The sequence below is a fragment of the Petromyzon marinus genome, chromosome 30, assembly GCF_048934315.1.
Source record: "Petromyzon marinus isolate PM22_M1 ecotype Great Lakes invasive population chromosome 30, UKy_Petmar_22M1.pri1.0, whole genome shotgun sequence".
NCBI classification, from domain to species: Eukaryota; Metazoa; Chordata; class Hyperoartia; order Petromyzontiformes; family Petromyzontidae; genus Petromyzon; species Petromyzon marinus.
The window spans coordinates 7122246-7144932 of NC_133696.1; positions in this window are offsets into that span (position 1 = coordinate 7122246).

The window sequence follows — 22687 nt, forward strand, 5'->3', positions numbered from 1 at the left end:
TGAACGCTTTGGAACGACAAAGCCATGATACTGCTGCAAAACTCATGACCATACGTCTTTATTTATTTATTTTTACGAACAAGTGCAATTGAACTACGGTAGTGTGTTTATGATTTTTTTTTTCTTCTAAAGATAGACATAGATGCAAAGACGAAGGCTGACCACTGCACCACCGCTCCCAGCGACAGACTTGGGGCAATGATTACTGCTGGTGCAGCTGTGTGTGGGGAGCGGTGGTGTAGCGGTTAGCACGCTGCGCTGTGAACCTTGCGACCCGGGTTCGATTCCCGCTCAAGGCCAACACCAGTGACGATTATCTGAACCGGTCCTCGGTTTCCCCTAGGTCGACTCAGCCTGAAATGAGTACCTGGTGCGGTGTGTAAACATCGACCCCCGGGAGACAAAGGCGGTCGGGCGTGGTGCTCGCCCCCCACCCCTTCGTGTGCCGTTCCGGCCTTCATAGGTGCTCGCGAACAGCACTTGCCCGTACAGTCTGTTAAGCCTATACGGGGGATCTTTCTGTAGAATCCCAGGCGCTCGCTAGCAGCACTTGCCCCTACAGCCTGTCAAGGCTATACGAGGGATCTTCGTCTTTGTAGAATCTCAACCGATTTTATTTGAGCCGTGACGACGCCGGCGCATAATGTCCTACACTCGCGAGTAAACGACGTCACGGGGTCTTTAACGTCCACTGTGAAAGCAGACGGCGCGCCGGAGTAATTTTTTTACGGCTTTGTTTTTTTTCCGTTAATTAACACCCTCAGTTATAACCAGGGCGGCCGGCTGGATTCGAAAAGTGAAACCTCTGCAAAACGTGCAGTGTAACCGGCGAGCGAACGCACGCGCACCCGCGCGCGTGTATATGCACGTATGTCAACTTAGCCTCAAATGCGTACCTGGTGCGATGTGTAAAACATCGCCACTAGGGAGACAAAGGCGGCCTGGCGTGGTGCTGGCCACCCACCCCCTCGCGTGCTGTGCCGGGCCTTCATAGGTGCTCGCTAACAGCACTTGCCCCAACAGTCTGTTACGGCGATACGGGGGATTTTCGTCTTGTATTAGAGCACAAGTGTGCATCTCATGGCGTGGAACAAAACGACCTTGTGATTGCGTTCTCTTGTTTAGAACAAGCAATCGCTGTGCAAGTGTCCTGCATGGTCGAAGCTCCAGCCTTCTCTCTTCGCGTGAGCCGGGTGCTCGTTTAGGGCCGAGCGGACCACAGGCGAGGTACATCTCTCTCCTCTCTCCACTGACAACCCCTCTAGCCAGCACCCCGCTCGAGTCTGCGCAATTATCCCCAGGAACACAGCCGCTCAAATTCAAGCAAAACTGATGGCTTACGCATAAACACGCGGATTATTTCCAGACGAAATCAATAGGAAAGCTTTTATCGAGGCTACGCCTGTAAAATGTTAAATACTCTATTACTCATGCTTCAGAACAAGAGAAAACATATTTTTTTAAATACTAAAATCGATTTGTTTTACAGAATTAAATGTCCTAAGTGAATATCGGTGATCTTTTGAAGATAAATTTCAACGCAATGATTTTTTTTTATGGTGGGCGTTGGGTGCGGGTGGGAGTTGGGTGAGAGTTGGTGAGGGTAGGGATTGGGTAAGGGTGGGGGTTGGGTTAGGGTGGGGGTTGGGTGAGGGTTGGTGAGGGTAGGGGTTAGGTAAGGGTGGGGGTTGGGGTGAGGGTTGGGTGAGGGTAGGGGTTGGGTGAGGGTTGGGTGCGGGTGGGGGTTGGGTTAGGGTGGGGGTTGAGTGAGGGTTGGGTAAGGGTCGGGGTTGGGGTGAGGGTTGGGTGAGGGTGGGGGTTGGGTGAGGGTTGGGTGAGGGTTGGTGAGGGTAGGGGTTGGGTAAGGGTGGGGGTTGGGTCAGGGTGGGGGTTGGGTCAGGGTGGGGGTGAGGGTTGGGTGCGGGTGAGGGTTGGGTTAGGGTGGGGGTTGGGTGAGGGTTGTGTGAGGGTTGGGTGAGGGTTGGGTGAGGGTGGTGTTTGAGTGAAGGTGACGGTTGGTTGGGGGTTGGGTGAGGGTTGGGTGAGGGTTGGGTGAGGGTGGGGGTTGGGTGAGGGTGGGGGTTGGGTGAGGGTTGGGTGAGGGTTGGGTGAGGGTGGGGGTTGGGTGAGGGTGGGGGTTGGGTGAGGGTGGGGGTGAGGGTTGGGTGAGGGTTGGGTGAGGGTGGGGGTTGGGTGAGGGTTGGGTGAGGGTTGGGTGAAGGTTGGGTGAGAATGGGGGTTGGGTGAGGGTGGGGGTTGGGTGAGGGTTGGGTGAGGGTTGGGTGAGGGTGGTGTTTGGGTGTTGAGCGGGGGTGCAGTGGTTAGCGCACTGCGCCTCGAACCCGGCTACTCGAGTTCGATTGCCGCTCACAGCCAACATCGGAGACGAATATCTGGAACGATCTTGGGCCTCAGCGAAGTCGACTCAACCTTAATTGAGTACCTGGTGCAGTGTGTAACTATTCGCATTGGGGAAACAAAGACGGCCGGGTGTGGAGCTGGCCACCCACCCCTACGGGGGATCTTTGTATTTGGGGATGGGTGTGGCTCTGGGTAGAGATAGGGGCGTGGGTTGATGGGTTAGTGCGTGGGTGAGTGTGGGAAGAGTTGAAATGTATCCACAGCAAACAAGAATAATATTAATTTTAAGTGCACTCGCATTCATCCAAACACCAGTGTCACGATAATGATGATGCAATTTAAAGCAATTATAAAGTTTATCTCTCCTGTAGCTGATGCTCTTCATGATGTCATATAATATAAAACATCTGTCGCCAATTGATGATGATGACCCATCATAATCGTTATCATATGTGTAAACGTATTGTGAATTAAGCGCCTGTTTCTGTGATAATGCATCTGTCACTGTGCGGTTGCAGCTCTCTGATATCCACTTCCGTGGCTTGTTGTCCAACACAAGGGCTGCCGTGCCCTGCAGAGAGACGCTTCCTCTCATCACATGATGCCAATTGGAAAATCGGGATTTAAATTGTGTGTGGGGGGGGGGCAGGGTGGGGGGTATAATCTGCCTGATGGCAATGATCGTTTCAAGTTGATTTCGTTTAACTAGGTGAGAAATTAAGAAACTACACACGGAAAGGCGTCCCGAGTGGGGGATCAAACCCAGGCCCCACTCAGTGTCGGTATATTTTTGACCAACATCAGTAGTTACAAATTGTGTGCGTGTGCGTGGTGTTTAAGCTCTGTTAGAAAAGCGTAGAACCCGGAGGAAACCCATGCAAAACTCGTGGGAGAATATTCAAACTCCACAGAAAAGCGCCGAGTCGGGAGTCGAACCCAGGGAAACTAACTTGGTATGCGACACATTCAGACCAATGGGGGCAGATGTGTATGGAGACAACCCGCTGCCCTCTCTCTCTGAGCAAGCGTGTCACAGTCAAGACCTCCATCTCCTGGTCACACCTCTACAGCCACACGCCTACAACACCTGGCAAGCCCTGGCCGTGATCATCACCCAAGTGCCAGCAATAGCCAGGCTCAACAGCACGCTTAGCTCCCGACCTATGCCGAGATTGGTTCACGTTTCAGGTGTTATTCTCCTTCACCAGGTTGAGCAGAACTTAAGAGACCACGATAGTCTCATTTGCAAGGATCACCTCGGGGGCATTCGCCTGCCACGATTGTGTATAATCCTGATTATGTATAATCCTGCTTGTGTATAATCCTGCTTGTGTATAATCCTGATTGTGTATAATCCTGCTTGTGTATAATCCTGCTTGTGTATAATCCTGCTTGTGTATAATCCTGATTATGTATAATCCTGATTGTGTGTAATCCTGCTTGTGTATAATCCTGATTGTGTATAATCTTGATTGTGTGTAATCATGCTTGTGTATAATCCTGATTGTGTGTAATCCTGCTCGTGTATACTCCTGATTGTGTATAATCCTGCTTGTGTATAATCCTGATTGTGCATAACCCTGCTCGTGTATAATCCTGCTTGTGTATAATCCCAATTGAGTAATTCGCGGGCGATGTTCAACCCGGACGCCGACACACAAATGTCCTCTCCACGTGTGCACCTTGAAGAGGCGAGTATCGTCATTACGGCTGATACACACCGCAGCATTGATCAGGGCGTATATTGGAATTCAAGCCGTGACCCCCTGCAACGCCCTGGAGCTAGCCCATTATGGCGAGGATGATATAATGTCTGCAATATCTGTTAAATTAGTATCCCCATCCGTCTCTTCGTAGTTACAAATTCCTGGGGGTAGCGGGACGCCCGTGGCTCTGCAATGGAAAACAAATAGACGGTGGTCAAGTCACGAAGTCGATTTACTTTTTGGGTTAACACGTGGCGCCTCTCGGGCACAAATATGACACCCAAAAAGCGCCATTACAACATTTACACATGAAACTAAATAATTATAGAGAGTGTTAGTTGTTGTTGTAGTTGTTGTTTACGCAAGCCGTATGGCTCACAGGGCTATACCAAATAAATGAAACTATGAAACTATCATCATCCTCTTCTCATCCCGATATCTCGGCCCAGTCATTCCTTCTTCTCCACTTCCTGTCCGGCGCTTCTCTTCTCTGTTGTGAAAAATTCAGTCACAGTCCCTATGATCACTGTTACATTGCATTTATGGCTTTATTTTTGTGATTTCGAAAAGTTTTTTTGGTTTGGCCATGTTTTTTGTTTATTGTAGTACGCAGTTAGACTGATGGCCTTAATCTTAGTTGTCTTGTGGTTGTTGTTGTTGTTGTTTGACTTGCATCCCACTGGGATTTTTGCACACAGCGTTGGTGTACGGTGCTATTTCAGGAATATTTTGATGTTTTTTTCCTGTATTTTCTGTTTGCACAGTCACATAGTCACTTTAAGATGTTTTCTTGTTCGTGTTTTTGTTTTTTGTTTGTTGCGGTTGCACTCGATTCAAGAGCCGAATGGCTCACAGGGCTATACCAAAATAAATGGAACTATGAACTAAGCGGATAGAGAAGTGTTTTTGAGTTGTGATTTGACTGCAAAGTTGGAGTCGATTGTTATCCTCGTCTCACAATCCTCCTGTTCTTGGCTTCTTCTTCTTCTTCCTCTTCTTCTTCCACGCGTTTGCCCCACTCACGTAGGGTCCGCTGGTCATGCCAATCCTCCTGCATTCGAAGCAGTAAAAGTAATCAGCCTTTTTTACGCATTAAAATGCACCTTTGTTACGTATTGAGTTTTTTTTTATATCCTCTAGGATTTAAATACAATCCCGCCGAACATTTTTACATTAACAGGAGCACAAATTGAAGAGTTAGGAGCGAATCTAAATGAGCCGTGGTCATTCTGTAATTGTTACTCCCGTCGCTGCAAGTGCGAGGTCTACGATGTGTCTGCCGAACGTCTTCCTCCGTCGTTAAAATGAATTTCAAAGTCAATTTGTTCCACGAAAAATCCCGTGTAGCCAGCTACCCGGCTAACTTCGGTGGCAACGGCCCGCAGCCACCAGGCAACGGAGTTGTGGTTGGGATGGAAGAGGAGCCCAGCGAGCAGCGACTCAGGAAACTTGAGGAATAGATTTTATTTAAATACAGTAGCAGTGTAATGCCAATGCAATGAAATTCCAATTTCCACCACGTCCTAAGAACACTGACGGATAGGCCATTAAAAATATAACAAATGCCCCAACACAATTCTACAAGGCAATTTCTCAGAAACTCAGTCGGTCAAAAAAGAGCATTCCTTTTTGTGTGGGCGTGTATGTCAAATGTGTGTATGTCATGTGTGTGTATGCGGGGAGTGATAGTGTAGTAGTTAGCGCGCGCTGCATAACGAACCCGGCAACCCGAGTTCCATTCCCTCTCAAGGCCAACCATCACCAATGAATCGGTCTGGGCCTCCCCTAGGTCGACTCAGCCTCAAATTAATACCTGGTGCGATGTGTAGATATCGCCACTTGGGATACAAAGGCGGCCGGGCGTGGTGCTGGCCACTCATCCCCTCGTGGGCCGTTCAGGTCTTCATAGGTGCTCGCTAACAGCAATTTCCCCTGCAGTCTGTTGAGGCTATACGGGGGATCTGTGTCTTTGTATTCCATAGAAGAACCCACAACTTGACTGTCCTATATATGTGGTCACTGAAGCATTACACTCTTTCGGGCGAGCGAGACAGAGAGAAAGATACACACACATAGGGAGAGAGAGAGAGAGACATACAGAAAAAGAGACTCACAGAATGACAAAGCAGAGTGAATGGCAGCCAGAGGCGGTGTTCAAATGCGCAAAGTTTAAACGTGTGCTTGTATTTCTTTCTTTTCTGGTTGGAGCCGGGATTCGGGTAACGATTCCGGCTGCAAAAAAAAGCGCTCGGATTCGCGCGCAAGGAGAGAGATTCGTGTTGCCTTGAGGCAAGCGATTCGCTCTCCGTAGCGTAACGCAATGAATCAACCAAACGCTTATAACAGTGTGTGCGTGTGGCCTTTAAAAGGAAAACATATATAATAAGGCGACGTTTCGACCAATGACCCTCTTTCACGTCAACGAATTCTATTATATCATGTCGAAACGTTCCTTTTAAGGCCCCACTGCGTTCTTGACAAATGTGTGCTGGTCATTTGTGCACCAATGGCGAGGCAGCAGCAGCAGCACCGTCACCGACTCGTTTGTCCCACAGCCTGGCGAGGAAAGCCCTCTCCGTACACGTATGTACGTCGGACTTCTTTCGCACCGTACGTAGGGAATCGGGGGTGCGGGCTTCTGAATGGCATACGAAATTCTGAAGTTGTCTGTGCGTGTGTGTGTGTGTGAGAGTACCTGGTGCGGTGTGTGAACATCGCCACGAGGGAGACACAAGGTGGCCGGGTGTGGTGTTGACAACCCACCCGCTCGTGTGCCTCGCTGATCTTCATAGGTGCTCGCTAACAGCACTTGCTCCTACAGTCGAACGCTATACGGGGGATCTTTGTTGTGTGTGTGTGTGTGTGACTGTGAAGGGAGCGGTAGTGTAGCGGTTAACACGCTGCACTACAAACCCGGCGACCCGAGATCGATTCCCGCTCACGGCCACGAACACCGGTGACGATCATCTGAACCGGTCCTGGGCCGGCCTCCCCCCTAGGTCGACTCAGTCTTAAACGATGACCTGGTGCGATGTGTAAACATCGTCACTCGGGAGACTAAGGCGGCCGAGCGTGGTGCTGGCCACCCACCCCAACGCATGCCGTGCCGCTCTTCATAGGTGCTCGCTAACAGCCCTTTACCCCAACAGTCTGTTAAGGCTATACGGGGGATCTTTGTCTCTGTCTGTATATTGACAGTGCGCTTCTCGATGCAGTGCTTGTCTCTTCCCGTACAACAACTGTCTCCGTGACTTTCTCTCTTTCTCTCTCTCCGTCTGTCCTTGTTTGCGTCTCTCGTTGTCTGTTCTTGCCTCCGTGTCTCGGCATCTCGCCCCTGTCTCTCTCCGCCTGTCTCTTTCTCTCTTCTTAATCTCTCTCTGTCCGTAACATCACCACCAACCCGCACTCAATCCGTCCGTTTGCGTTGAAACGACTGCGCAGGGAAGGTCAATGCGGGGTTATAGAGGCTTTTAATTTTATTTATATAACGCATATAAGGATATTTATGTTTAATATATATATACAGGCGTAATAAATAAAAGCGACACTCGTGCCAAAGTCACCCCCGAGGGAGGGAGTGGAGGGAAAAATGGATTCTTGTTGTCTACACAGTTGCTGAGCAGAGACCTAAAAAAAGCCCCAGAACGTCGATCGGTCAGCAACAAACAGCATTATCTAAAGTCACGTAGGTAAAAAATAAAACAACAAAAATTGTTTACCTACGTGACTTTACCGAATAGAACCAAAGAGTATGGATCCTTGCAGTCACGAAAGCTTTAAATCTAGCATTATCTACATTCGTTTTTTTTTTCCCGCAGCCAATATTATGATTCATAGTTTATTGATTTAAGCTGTTTGTGTGTCGTGAGAACTCGTTCATTGACATTTTTACCGGTGAGCGAGCCGCAACGTTTCGAATAAAATTTATAATCGGCGCCTTTAACGCGTGCCCACGTGCCGATTTCGTTTGTTCTTCTTGTGTCGGGTGGTGGAGGGTGTGGACGACAATAAACGTGGTCAGATCATTACGTGGCCTAATCCCACAAATCAGGTGGGAAGTACCTGCAACAGTTGTGATCGATGAGAGTTGACGTGCGTCTGAGCACGGTTATCGTTCGAGCTTGAGAAAAGAAATGAGGCGGTTGGGTGATGATGGGAGATTGTGACCTGCAGTGTGGTGAGTGACTGGGTGATCAGGTGGGTCAGCCAGGTGGGTGGATTAGTGTTGGGTAGGCGCAGTGCCGCGGTTCGTAGTGCAGCATAGCGCTAACCGCTGCACTACGAAACCGGCGACCCGAGTTCGATTCCCGCTCACGGCCAACACCGGTGACGATTTTCTGAACGGGTCCCGTGGCTCCCCTAGGGTCGACTAAGCCTTAAAATAAATTAGTGCCTGGTGCGATGTATAAACGTCGCCACTGGGGAGAAAAAGGAGGCCGGGCGTGGTGCTGGCCCCTCACCCCCTTCATGTGACGTGCCGGACTTCATAGGTGCTCGCTCACCGCACTTACCCCCAACAGTCTTGTTAAGGCTACACGGGGGATCTCTGTATTTGTCTTTTTGTTGTGACCTGAAGTGTCGTGGTGGTGGTGGTGATGGTGGTGGTTGAACACCGTGTTGATGAAACAAAACGTGCAGTCTGGTAGACCGTTAAATTTGGTTCTGAGAATGGTTAAATATTGGATTGACTCGTGCGAGGAACATGTCTTCGATCTGTCAGAGTGGTTGGGAAAGTGTGGATGGACCACAGGTCGCTTGAATGGAGGTCGTAAGTAGTTCTGTGATATCCGCGTCTGGGTGCCAGTCTCTAAAGACGCAGTGTGGACAGCGCCATTGAGTTCCTTCGGAAATTGAGGAGTCAATATCATCAGCCATGATCTATCGATCGCTGGATGAAGGCCTCTCATCAATAAAAAAGAGATGCAACGCTTGGAGCTACACTGAGAGACGGGTGAGGAGGAAGACGTGGATTAGAGAACACGCGCGAGTTCAACAGACCAGAATCTCTATTTAGAACGGACGAATCAGATGAGCTATAAAATATTTTTTCCACAGATGTCCTGTAGGGGCGGGTCAGAAAGTTACAACGACGGTCATAACGTTACAACAACAATCAGAAAGTTACAACTACAATCACATTCACCATAACCATTGGCTGCTGAGATAGTAAGCGTGCTTGGGGCAGGAAACGTCATTGCCAGGAAGGGATGATGATGATGGCTGGTGGTCGAGACTTAATGACGGAGTGGCAGTGAAAGGTAGATGGGGATCGCGCTTTAGGAAATGGAGCGATGAAATCGACTCGTGTTCAGGTGCTGGGTGGATTGTTGAATTGCGTGACCGGCTTATGGAGAGCTTATCGTGGGATTAGCATAATTAACCAGGCTTGAACAAAGCAGCCAGAGATTTCAGCTTCTCTTATTTGAATACAAATCACATGTTTAGAATATTTTACAGACCTGTGTAAAGCCAACTGATTGATCGAGGCCTCCATGCCGCTTCGCTCACGGGACTTGCTTGAACCATACTTCACCATTCAGGCTAGCAGAGGTTGTAAGATGAGTGGTTCCAAGAACTGATCCAGTTACCACTCACCAATTGCCCGCTGATGTTAGCCGCGGAATCGAACTTCGTTCGCATGCTTCTTAGCGGAGGGAACTAATCAACTCAACACCTCCAGGATCTGGCAAAAGGAAGGCAGCAATGGCGTGAGCGGGAATCGAACTCGGGACGCCGAGTTTGTAGCGCAGCACGCTAACCGCTACACCACCGCTCCCCACACACACACAGCGGCAGACACACAGGGAGTCAGACACACGGGGAGTCAGACACAGACACACCGGGAGACAGACACAGACACACACTGGGAGACAAAGACACACACAGGGAGTCAGACACAGACACACCGGGAGACAGACACACACACACAAGGACACAGACACAAACTGGGAGTCAGACACAGACACACAATGGGAGTCAGAAACAGACACACACCGGGAGACAGACACAGACACACCGGGAGACAGACACACACACTGGGAGACACACACACACATGGACACAGACACACACTAGGAGACAAACACACGCACACACAAGGACACAGAAACAGACACACACCGGGAGACAGACACAGACACGCACAAGGACACAGACACGCACAAGGACACAGACATGGGGATGGCAGTGGACATCTGTGGACGAGGCTGCGGGTGAGGTCACGGAGACGAGGCGAATGCAGTCGAAACCAACAGCAATGACGAATTATAATTCACCCCCAGGTAGAATTCATCATCGCGGCGGAGGGGGTGGAGGGGCCTGTGGGTACGAGGTTTGTGTGGGGGGGGGGGGATGCAGTGGGGGGTTCACTCCTGACTCGGTGTTTTCAATAGGATGGTGGTGCCAGTCAAGCGTCAATGCCTCTCACGACCTCCCTCGACCAGGCTACGCGGCAGCCAGCGTGAGCGCGTTCGTCGCCGTCTCGCTTGATGTTGCGTGGAGGTTCGCGGTTCGAACACAAGTGCGGCCGCCCTGGTTATCACTCGCGTTGTGTGAGAACCGTAACGATGGCAAAAAAACTACGCTCGCCCTCTGGATTCACTCGCCGTGGACGTTAAAGATCCTCCGGACGTCATTCGAGAGAGTGTAATGGACATTGTGAGGGTACAATTCATATTTTGTTCTTGCCCGATTCGAAAATTACACCACAAATTACCAAAGCGGCAGCATACACGCACACAGCAGCAGCAGCGGCAGCAGTGGCGCCCATCGTCCCCCTACCGACAGACTCATGCCCCCAGGGTCACTCTTGCAAACGGAGACTCTAATCCTGGTCTCCTGAGATCCCAACCCGGTCAGAGTCGCCCCAAGGGTACACGGACGAATCAGGGCGACCGCCCGGGGCCCCGCGCTTTGGGGGGGGGGGGCGCGCTTCGACGTCGCAGTATCAGATGTACTACTTCTGGTTTAGTTTAAGAATAATAATCCCGTACTTGAAACGTGGACACATTTCGGCATAGGTCGGGAGGTAATCAGGGTCGAGCAGGGTTATTGCTTGGATGGGGTGATGATCACCGCCAGGGCTTGCCAGGTGCTGTAGGCGTGTGGCTGTAGAGGTGTGACCAGGAGATGGAGGTGTTAACTGTGACACGCTTGCTCAGAGAGAGGGCAGCGGGTTGTCTCCATACACATCTGCCCCCATTGGTTTTAATGTGCCGCATATCAAGTTGGGGGATTTCCTGGCTTCGATTCCCGACTCAGGCGCCTTTCTCTATGGAGTTTGAATATTCTGGCCCTAGTTCTGCATGGGTTTCCTCCGGGGTCTCCGCTTTCCTCACGTAGCTAAAACACCACACACACGCACACGCGATCGAACTGCTGTTGGCCAAAGGTATACCAATGCTGGAAAAAAATTACTGTAAACAAACTACTCAGTTGGGATCACACACACACATACAGTCGTAAGAACATCGCAAAAATCTGTCAGAAGCCTCTTAAAAATAGACTCTTGAGACTCCATCATGCAAAACCAGCCACTTCAGGATATCTGCTTTAATATCTGCTCAGTCACTCAAAAACACGTCTGCGTGCGAGACGTATGCACAGACACGATGCATGCATACGCACATGGATATGTACAAACGTACAAATAGCTACATACATACACACAAAGAAAATATCCCCCCTTAACAGACTGTAGGGGCAAGTGTTGTTACCAAGCACCTTCGAAACCCGGCACGGCACACGAGGGGGTGGGTGGCCAGCACCAGGCCCGACCGCCTTTGTCTCCCCAGTGGCGCTGTTTACAAACCGTACCGGGTACTCGTTTAAGGCTGAGTCGACCTCGGGGAGGCCCGTAACCGGTTCATATAATCGTCAGCGGTGCTGGTCGTGAGCGGGAATCGAACTCGGGTCGCCACGTTGATAGCGTCGTAAGCACTACCGCTCCCCGCAATATCCATACGTACACATAGTTACGTACACATATTTACGTACACATAGTTACGTACACATATTTACGTACACATAGTTACGTACACATATTTACGTACACACGCAAATAAAATAAAAATTCCCCCTGCAGCCTGAACAGACCCTCGGGGCAGGAGGGCTGCGTGGCAAACACGATGCCCGGCCGCCTTTGTCTCCCCAATTCTGCTGTTTACCCACCGTACCAGGTACTCGTTTAATTCCGAGTCAACCTAGTGGAGGCCCCGCTAAGAACCCGCTCAGATAAACATCGCTGACTGCTGCGCCACCGCTCCCGAACCACAACATGCAATCGTAGATACACGAACACACGATGCACATTGCACGTACATCAAGAAGTGAACAGTATAGTGGGCCGTCCTGGATTTCAAATACAAATAGCCTCATACATATATAAACCCCTCATATATATACTCCATACAAGACCCCGCAGGCACAGATCACGGGGAGTCCGTCTCAGCCACAAGCTGCGGCAAACTCTAAGAGACAAGGAACACGGCGGAAACACGAACCAAACACATTAAAACCGTCCGCTCTCGGGCCAAATAACATCTGTTTGTCTTCTTTTCATTACTTCGTGGTTTTATATGAAAGCCCATGGTGATTTGCTGCTGCTGCTGTTGCTGCTTTACCCGCACGCACACCCAGTGGCGTGATACGTCCAGCGCAGTTGCACCCGGGGGGATCTTCTCGGCCCGACGACTTGAACCCAGTGAGCGCTCAACGCTTGCTTGGGATCCGTTCTTGATTCCGGGACCGGGTTTGCAACAGACTTAACACGGCCTTGTTGTTGTTGTCGTTGTTGTTGTTAGCAGTGTTCCAACGAAATTGGCTCTGCGTGTGATGAGCGTGGCGCGTCCGTGATGGACAGCACCTCGCTCGTTCAGCCAGTGGCGAGCCATGCGATAGCTGATCGCCTGCTCCCTGGCCGTGTGCACTTATCAACATCGTGTGCCTTTGTGTGCTGTGTGTGCTGTGTGCGTAGTGAGAGGCGGTAGGGCAGCGGTTCGCGCTCTGAGCCACGAACCCGGCGACCCAAGTTCGATTACCGCTCGCGGCCACGGACACCTGTGAAGATCATCTGAAGCGGTCCTAAGCCTCCAATAGGTAGTCTCGGCTTCCAATGAGTGCCTGGTGCGGTGTAGGAAACATCGCCAATGGAGAGACAAAGACGGCCGGGCGTGGTGCTGGCCATCCACCCCCTCGTGTGCCGTGCCGGCCTTTATAACTGCTACGCGCTAAACAGCACTTGTCCCAACAGTCTGCCAAGGCAACGCGGTGGATCTTTGCCTTTGGTTGCGATGTAACGAATTGAACAGCAGGATACATTTAGGACGACTTCTTTAGACGATACATACACTTCACGTTATCTTTTTTTGTTAGCACGGCCTTATCGTAATAAAAGGGCGCATTACGGTGACACTTCTTCAACATTTTCATTTCTATATAGAATACAGACTCGGAGGTGGCTATCGGTTCGTATTCTAACCACGTATCGAAACGACCGTCAGCTGTCACGAGCGCTTGCCAAGGGTTTTCTCTTTGTTAATTCATAGCCGCCGCTCACGTTTATTTTTCCATGATGAAGCTAGTTTCATTGTTGGTATAGCGCGATGGTTTAAATGGTTCACATGAGCGGGACGGCACACGAGACACGCTGATGAAGTTCACTTGCCAAGGATTTACCGCGCGGCTTGGAAAATCATCGCCATTGTCATTGTCGTGATTAATCAATCATCGTCATCTATATGTAAACCATAATCATTAATACATCAAAACCGACAATTTTGTCATCGTCAATTTGTCATCGTCATTGTGTTTGTCATCAACAATCATTGACTAATCAATCATCACCATCGATATGTAATCATAACCATGATCAATATATCAATAATGGGCAATCAATTGATGTTGACCATCACTGTCACTGTGATCATTATTGTCATTGTTGTTCATTTGTCGCTATCATAATTTGGCGTTATTATCAGCATCATCATCACCACCAAAAGATAAGCCATCAACGCCGTCATCATAGTCAATTAACAGCAACAATGTTAATTAGTGAATATTAATCCTCAATGAAGACATTAACTATCATAAATCAATTAATCATCATCATAATCATCACTAATCATAATTAATTAATCATCTATCAGTCGATTTAAAGCTTTCGTGACTGCAGGAATTCATATTCTTTCGGTTAAGTCACGTAGAAGGGAAACAATAAAATAATAAAAATATAAAACAATAAAATTCTCACGACGTTTCGACTGCAACACAAGCAATCATCATCAGGTGTGAAAACCACAGCAAGAAATTTTTAAAAAAGTGGCGGGTTTTTTTAACGTTAGCACCACGGAGAGCGATTTGGCAGTTATTCAGATGGACGAGTCCATCCATGTTCGGAAAAGAGGAGGGGGGAGACGAAAATAATGGATGTGGTCTGAAAGCCACCGTAAGCTTGAACAATCAATTAAGACCCGAAATGGTTTATCAAATCCTTCCAATGATTGCTATGCCAGAATCCATCTTCTCGGTTGAAATTGTCCCTGTGTTTGTTTATGTGGATAGCCTCATGAACGAATATTTCATGGTAGCCAGATGGCTTGCAAATAACCTCTGTCTTGGAGAAGTCAATGTCACGTGAGCCTACTGAATTATAACAGCGATCTGCCATGGCCGAGATTTGAATTAAAAATTAACCGCCTCTACGGGGAGGGTTTCCACATAACTTTAAGATCCTTCAACAAACTCCGGGATAAGAAGGCTCAGCTGATCGAGTCTCTCACCTTTCTAAAGAGATGCCGCGACTCTGGGGTAATACCAATCGCATTTACACTGACCTCTGCTGCTGTAACTTCTTCTAATGCGAAACGAATTCTTTCCAAAACTAGCATAGCTCTTATCTCAGAGAAAATCAGACATACACACCAAACTGGATCAGTTAGACAAGACATTCTGCAAATCACACTTATCATTGACGGCAACAATGTCCACATCGGATTGGGAACATGTAGACAATATGACTGCCTCTTCAGCTGTCACTGTCGATCAAATGTAAGGACAACCTGATTTCCAAATTTAACCTCCTCTCCAACAAAAGACCGGACCCACACACCAAAAAACTAGACGTTAACAAAGTCGTAATTAATCGCAGTAACAGTTCTATTTCCGATGGTCTGAAATCCGTTTTAGCTAAAGGGCTAAACTTTGCAGTCACACCTAAACACATACGAGTTAATTATATCATTGCCCAAGTAGACGTGGCTCTCAAGGGCCTGGGTCACATCGCTGCAGACGTAGCAAGATCTGAAATCGCTGCAACCCTCAAAAACGCTAAGATGCCAGCTAGCAACCTCAGCAAAGATGAGCGTTTTGAATGATATAAACTAGAAAAGAGGGATGACATTGTCATCTTCTCAGCCGATAAGGGCAATGCCACTGTCATCATGGATAAACTAGAATATAATAACAAAATTCAAGAATTACTCAACGATGGCATCTATACAAAAATAAAAATAAATCCCAGCAACAGCCTCGTCATACAAACCAACAAAATCATTTATGATTCAACCACATTAATTAATCAAACCAAATAGTTCTCGTTGAAACCTTCTGCTGCCACGCCACCAAGATTATACGGCTTACCAAAAATACATAAAGTAGATACACCCCTTCGTCCCATCGTCTCTACTATCAACTCCCCCATCTACAAACTGGCTCGTTTTTTGTCTGAAATCCTGCGGCCTTTCAGTGGAAAAACCACCTCTGCGGTACAAAATTCTATTCACCTGGTATCGACAATCAAGGGTATTTCTCTGTCCCCAGACGACCTGCTTGTCAGTTTTGATGTCGTTTCCTTATTCACCAAGGTTCCTGTACCTGACACCATCGCAATCATTGAAGACTTGGTTCATCAAGGACTAAACACTGAGGTACCCCCCCTGGTGAGACACTGCTTAACCAATACATACTTCACTTGGAATGGAACTTTCTACAAACAAACTGAGGGCACCCCAATGGGCTCCCCCTATCTCCGGTTATAGCTAACATTTTCATGGATAAATTTGAGACTGACGCCATGCAGACTGCCACTCTGCGCCCAACCTTATGGAAGAGGTACGTGGATGACACTTTTGTCATCTGGCCACATGGCCGACCTGCTCTAGACCAATTCCTCGACCACATCAATTCCATACACCCAGCCATCAGATTTACCATGCAAGTCGAAAAATATGGCAAGCTACCTTTTTTGGATGTCCTAATAAAAAAGAGACCTGATGGTTCAATGAGCCACTCTGTCTACAGGAAAGCTACCCATATGGATGCTTAGCTGAAACCAGATTCCCACCACCATCCATCCCAGAAGAATTCCCTCATCAAGACTCTGCACCACAGAGCCCAATGCATATCCGACCACAAACACATAGCCAGTGAACTCAAGCTCGTAGACCAAGCACTTAAGGCTAATGGTTACTCCGACTACACAATCCGCAAAGCTATCACTCCAACCATGAACAAGGACCCTCTTGAGGAGCCTTTCAAAACCATCACTTTACCCTACATTGCGGGCATCACAAAAAATATCTCCAAAATCTTGAATAAACACAAGATCCAGGTCCGATTCAACACATTACATAAAATCCGTGATCTGATTCCGTCTGCAAAAGATGTGATTCCGGACATACAATACCCTGGCGTCTACAAACTAAGTTGCCTCTGTGGTAGTAGCTACATTGGAGAAACGAAATGACATGTCTCGGACCGCATTTGTGAACACAAAGCAGACCTGAAACACGGTAGGACCAACACCTCGGCCGTTGCAGATCACTGTTATAATTCAGTAGGTTCACATGACATTGACTTCTCCAAGACAGAGGTTCTTTGCAAGCCATCTGGCTACCATGAAAGATTTGTTTATGAGGCTATCCACATATACAAACACAGAGACAATTTCAACCAAGAAGATAGATTCTGGCTTAGCAATCATTGGAAGGATTTGATAAACCATTTCGGGTCTTAATTGATTGTTCACGCTTACGGTGGCTTTCAGACCGCATCCATTATTTTCGTCTCCCCCCTCCTCTTTTTCCGAACATAGATGGGCTCGTCCATCTGAATAACGGCCAAATCGCTCTCCGTGGTGCTAACGTTAAAAAAACCGCCACTTTTTTCAAATTTTCTTGCTGTGGTTTTCACACCTAATGATGATTGCTTGTGCTGCAGTCGAAACGTCGTGAAAATGTTGTTGTTTTATATTTTTCTTTTTTTGTTTCCCTTCTACGTGGCTTTACCGATATAACCAAGAATATACATCTATCAGTCCTTACATCATCATCGTCATCATCATTTTAAACAAACCATTCCTTGATCATGATCATCTTCATCGTTATCACCATCAACACCCATTAGTTAATCATCAGCATTATCAATACGTACATAATAATCATAGTGAATAAATAATAATAGTCATCAATCTTTAGTCATCTTTGTTTTCATGGTCATAATCAATCACAATTGTTCACTAATAAACCATCATTACCCAGCACTCCATCATGACATCATCATAAAACAACCAATTCATTAACCATCATAATCATCACTCGACCAGCATTGTTATCATCATCATCAACAACATCGTGCCAAACACACATTTACATGCCATTAGCCAAACAGCTCACAAGCAGCACCATCCCGTTAAATAATCTTGAGACTCATTGAGGCGTTCCGGGGTAAATAAAAGGAAAATGTGTTTCCTCCTCATCACTATGTTCATGATCATGATCATAATCACCATCATTATCCGTAATCAATCGCCAAGTTGTGCCAATGTAATCATCATCGTTATCCATAAATCAATCATGACCATCAATATCAGCAGTATTAGCAAACACATGTCGTCATCATAATCATAATGATCACTATCTATAAATCCTCATCATAATCTTTGAACCACAATGCCTCGAACTCCGGTCGTCCTCGCAACAGCGGCTTTTGGCTGCTGGCCATCGAGCAAAGACGGCGGTGGTCACCGCATCGCGCGCTTTCAGATGCACTTCCGCGACCGTCTGGAACTATCTTCCTTCCGATATTAGGAAACCACTGGAGCTATGCGCTTTTAAATCTAGATTGAAAACTCATTTCTTTAGAACTGCTTTTTGTATTTAGTTTGTTGTCCTTCCACCGCACCTCCAATTAGCACGGTTGGCAACGTACAGTTTGAAAGAAGTTCAACATACATCAATAATTAAATAAAATATTGCTCACCATCATCTTTACTTATAATGCGAATTACCACTTCCAATGTGCACGTATATATTGACGATTATGTTACAAGTCAGCCATGCGACTCAGAGAGAGAGAGATAATGAATTTAGTTTCGGACGAATGAAAATTTATTACTGCCCCGTTAAAGAAATTAATGCAACGGGTGGAATAAAAGACAGGCGGATATGATAGAAAATAGACGAACATAATTCAACGGGAAAGCACCGCATTAGAGCGACAATAACACTCACTGATGCAATTAACCGTGAATTTATACATGCAGGGTTTACGCTGCCACAGCATTGTAATTGTTCGCGCACTTTGTGACTTGCAAACACGCCAGAGGATGCCCGTTCAATCTCCTGGCACGGCAGCTGAGACAACAGAAACAAAGAGTGAACCTTTGTTAAAGCCCTCGGCACCCGTCACCACCCACAGCAGTGCACAATCGACGGGTACGCCGCAATTCGTCGCTCGGCAGGTCGCGCGTAGTGGGGTAAAGTGTGGGTGACGCTCACCTCTTCCAAGACGTCTGGCAAGCGTGGGAAGAGTAGGCCAAATACAGTCTAAAGGGCGCGCTCCAGGGCTGCCGCGAGGACAGGCGAGTCCGCCGCTAGTGGTGTGAGTGAGGAACATCAGGGCTGGTTTTGAGTTAGGAAAAGTCTGAGCCTGAACCAAGATGAATCACAACTCAGTCTGTGTGAGTCTGTGGTCTCTATACGAGTCCGTGGGCCTCTGTGTGACCAACTGGTGATCGGGCTCTGGTTGGTGACTAGACCGAGACCACCGACTCACTGCACTGGGGACCGTCGACTCCCTAACGCCTGAGAACCCAGATTCGAACCCTGCAAGAGCTCAGTGGAGTCAACTTCAGCGCACTTAAAACTGAACCACGTGGCAACATGTATTTTTTTGTACACATCACTGAACTCCTGGTATTAGATGAATGGCTAACGCACACCGTACATAACAAGGGCGCTTTCATTTCTAAGCTGATGTGTTGTTGTTTTTTACGTTAAAGTATTCACATTAAGTTTTCTCGCCGTGTGCTCGTGCACCGTTTGTTTAAAAGAGAAATCTGAAAAATAAGGGCAGATATCTCTCCACCGACATCTCATAATCATACAATAATAAAACATTCTCCATGGAAATATGGCTAAATTAGAGGCAGTGTCAATTAATCACATCACGGCACCCGCGCGTGACCTCAAAAACTATTAACGGGCGCTAATGAATGCGGCTGGAATAGATTATCATAGCGAGCAGGGTAATCAGTCATCCCGTCGCCTGACGCCACCGCATCGCCGCAGCCAACGTCGCTTCAAAACTTTTCGCGCTTCCTCTTTGCTGGCTAAAGAGGGCACCCCCCACTTCCCCACCCCCTCGCCTCCCCCGTCCATCCCATCCGCTCCCTCTGTCTTGAACAGCTCACGGAAGACGAAAGACATTAATTAATCATCCTGATTAAAAGTCCATTTCCTAACTAGGGAATTATTATACAGCCGCCGTCACAATAAATTCATCGTTACGCTAAAGAAAATTCGAACCGGTGGGTTTTTATTTTTTTGTTTACATTTTTTATTATGTCTTTTTTTACCGGACCGTAATTGTAGCGTGGCTACTGCCCGAGTTTATGACCCCTCATTTTTCTCAGCCACACACGCAGAATATCCTACTTCCACACATCTCCGTCTCTGTGGAGTTTGATGGAAAAACAATTTTAAACCCACATCCGTTTGTGTTTGCTTGTCCCACTTTCAGAAATGATGATTAACGTGCCTTCATTTTCCCTGCATTGTGGGAAATGACTACTATTAAGATGTTTAATGGCCTTGCCCGTGATTAAAACCAGGTCCCCAAGTCACGTCGACTTGCGGATCCCAGCAGCACGACCTTCCTAATTTTACAGCTGCAGATGACACGTTAGGGTGAGTTTAGTTGGGCACGTAATTATAGTTTATTCCAGCTCTCACTCTCATCATTACGACCAGCATCATCATCATCAGCCAAGATCAATCCTCAGCTGGATGAACGCCTCCCCAACCGAGCCGTCACCAATCCAATTAATTTCTTTTTTTGCCAGGAAATGTGAATATAGAAAATGTGCAACAACACCAACAAATACAAAGTTATTCATAACAACGTTAGAAACGAGAGCGGGGGGGGGGGGGCTGGGGGGTAGGGGGTGGGCAGAGAGAGAGAGGGGGGGGTGGTGTTATTTTCGGTAAAAATTGGATTGTAGAGAAATAAGCAGTGGACCCAGTCGCGCGTAGCTACGTGCGTCAAAGTCATTGACACGGGAACCCCCCACATTCATCATACTCTGAGCACTGTTTGCAATATTACCTCTGGGCCAATCCTTCACTCTCAATCTGCACACACACTAAACGGTGGCGATGGTCCGCAGGTGTGTTTGCGAAATCATATTAAACCGAGGGCGGCAGCGATCGTGCACCTTTATTTATTTATTTGGGGGGGGGGTAAATGAACGGTGACACAAAACACCGAGAAGGATGAGGAGGCAGGGAGGGTGAACAGCCACATCGTGTATTTTGTAAAGCCATAAATAATTTAAAATCTGATTTTATTTTCTTCTGCATCTCAACGCCGGAATATATATTATGCAGAGCACAACGGGCTATTCTTGGCGAAGATGAATTCGCTGCTGTTCGCCTGCGTTGTTATTGTTGTTGTTTGTGAAATTGTTTCATCTTGGAAACATTGTGTTGTCGTGTAACCTTCGTTCTGTTTGTTTGGCGACATCGAACGAAAAATTTGACAACTCAAAGTGGGCTTCCTCCTCGAACGAGCATTGCGGGGAGGGGCGAAAGCTCCCCCTCCGTTCACAGCCTTGAACCATCGGTGGGAATTCCACATTCCCATGGCAGCGGTCGGGGGAGGGCAGCGTGAGTCTCTCCACAGGACAACAACCACTGTTGACTTCCCCACAAAGCGGTATTCATTTTATCGATCCCGGAGGGATGATGGGCTGAGCCAACCCGCCTCAATCAGGATGTGAACTCGCATTATTACCATTGCCGCTGAGCCACCGGGACCGGTAAAGTTTTATTTAATTAAATAATAAATAATACAAACAAATGTGTCATTTGCCAATCCACTGCTGGATGGAGGCCCCTTCTCCACGTCTCGCCAGTACCGTCTGGATGACAAAATGAATCATCACCGGGAATGCGTCCGAACTGGTCGGATCTCGGAAGCTAAGCGAGGAGTCGGCTTGGAAAGTGCTCGGATAGGCGACCACCGTGCCTAGATAACAGGTGTTATAGGTTACCGCGCGCCTGCGCTGTAGGCAGCTGAGGTCAGTGCAGCAAACTCTATTGGTCTACCCCGTATGTTGAATCTCCGTACGTAGCCAACCTACGTTGCCTCGTCATCTGCGCTCCCCACCTTCAGCAAACTGCGGCGACCAGCGTGGTGAAGTATGGTCAAAATAACCCTCGACTGAGCGACGCGAGCGCGTGTTTGTTGATCTGCACCCCCGCCCGGCCGGCCCCCATGTCCGCCCACTCCACTCCCTTCTCGTGAAGAGGCGAGGTGCGCATTCAGAGCCGAGGTGAACACTGCAATCGGTGGGGGGGGGGGGGGGGGGCGGGGTGCGAATAGGGCAGACAAAAGAGATGACCTGCGGTGATGATGACCATAAACAGACGCGATTGTGGCACCGCATACGCTCGAGAGAAATCGTTGCATTAAGGTGCCGGTGAGCGTGGGCGAGCGGTGGCGCAGTGGTTAGCGCACTGATGCAACGAACCCGGTCGCCCGAGTTCCGAATGCCGTTCACGGGACCACCAACGCCGGCGGCGATTATCTCAGCCGGTGTCGAAGTCAACTCAGCCTCAACTTGGTAACCTGGTGCGATGCGTAAAACATCGCCACTCGGGAGGCAAAGGCGGTCGTGCGTGGTGCTGGTCACCCACCTCCTCGTGTACCGCGTCCTCTTACATACGTTGCTACTCGCTAACACCACTTGCCCCAACAGTCGTTTGAGGCTATACGAGGAGAAGGGTGGGAGATTTGTCTTGTGTTAAGAGTGACACACTGTGCGCGCGTGTGTGTGTGTAGAGAGAGAGAGAAAGAGAACCAATGAGAGAAATGCAGAAGGATTGGGCTAGAACAGGGGTCGCCAACCAAAATGACAAGAAGAGCCAAGGGCCTCACAATGGACGTGAACGCGCGCGAGGGTGGTCCACAAAAAAAATAACGAGTGAGTTAAATGATGACGTCACCCTGCTGCTGCTCTATTTATGACCGGGAGCGAGTGGAGGGCTTTACCGTTCTGGCGAATTGCCCGATGATGCTGGATGTAATTACCAGCGAAACGTCGTACTCAAACTGTAAATGTT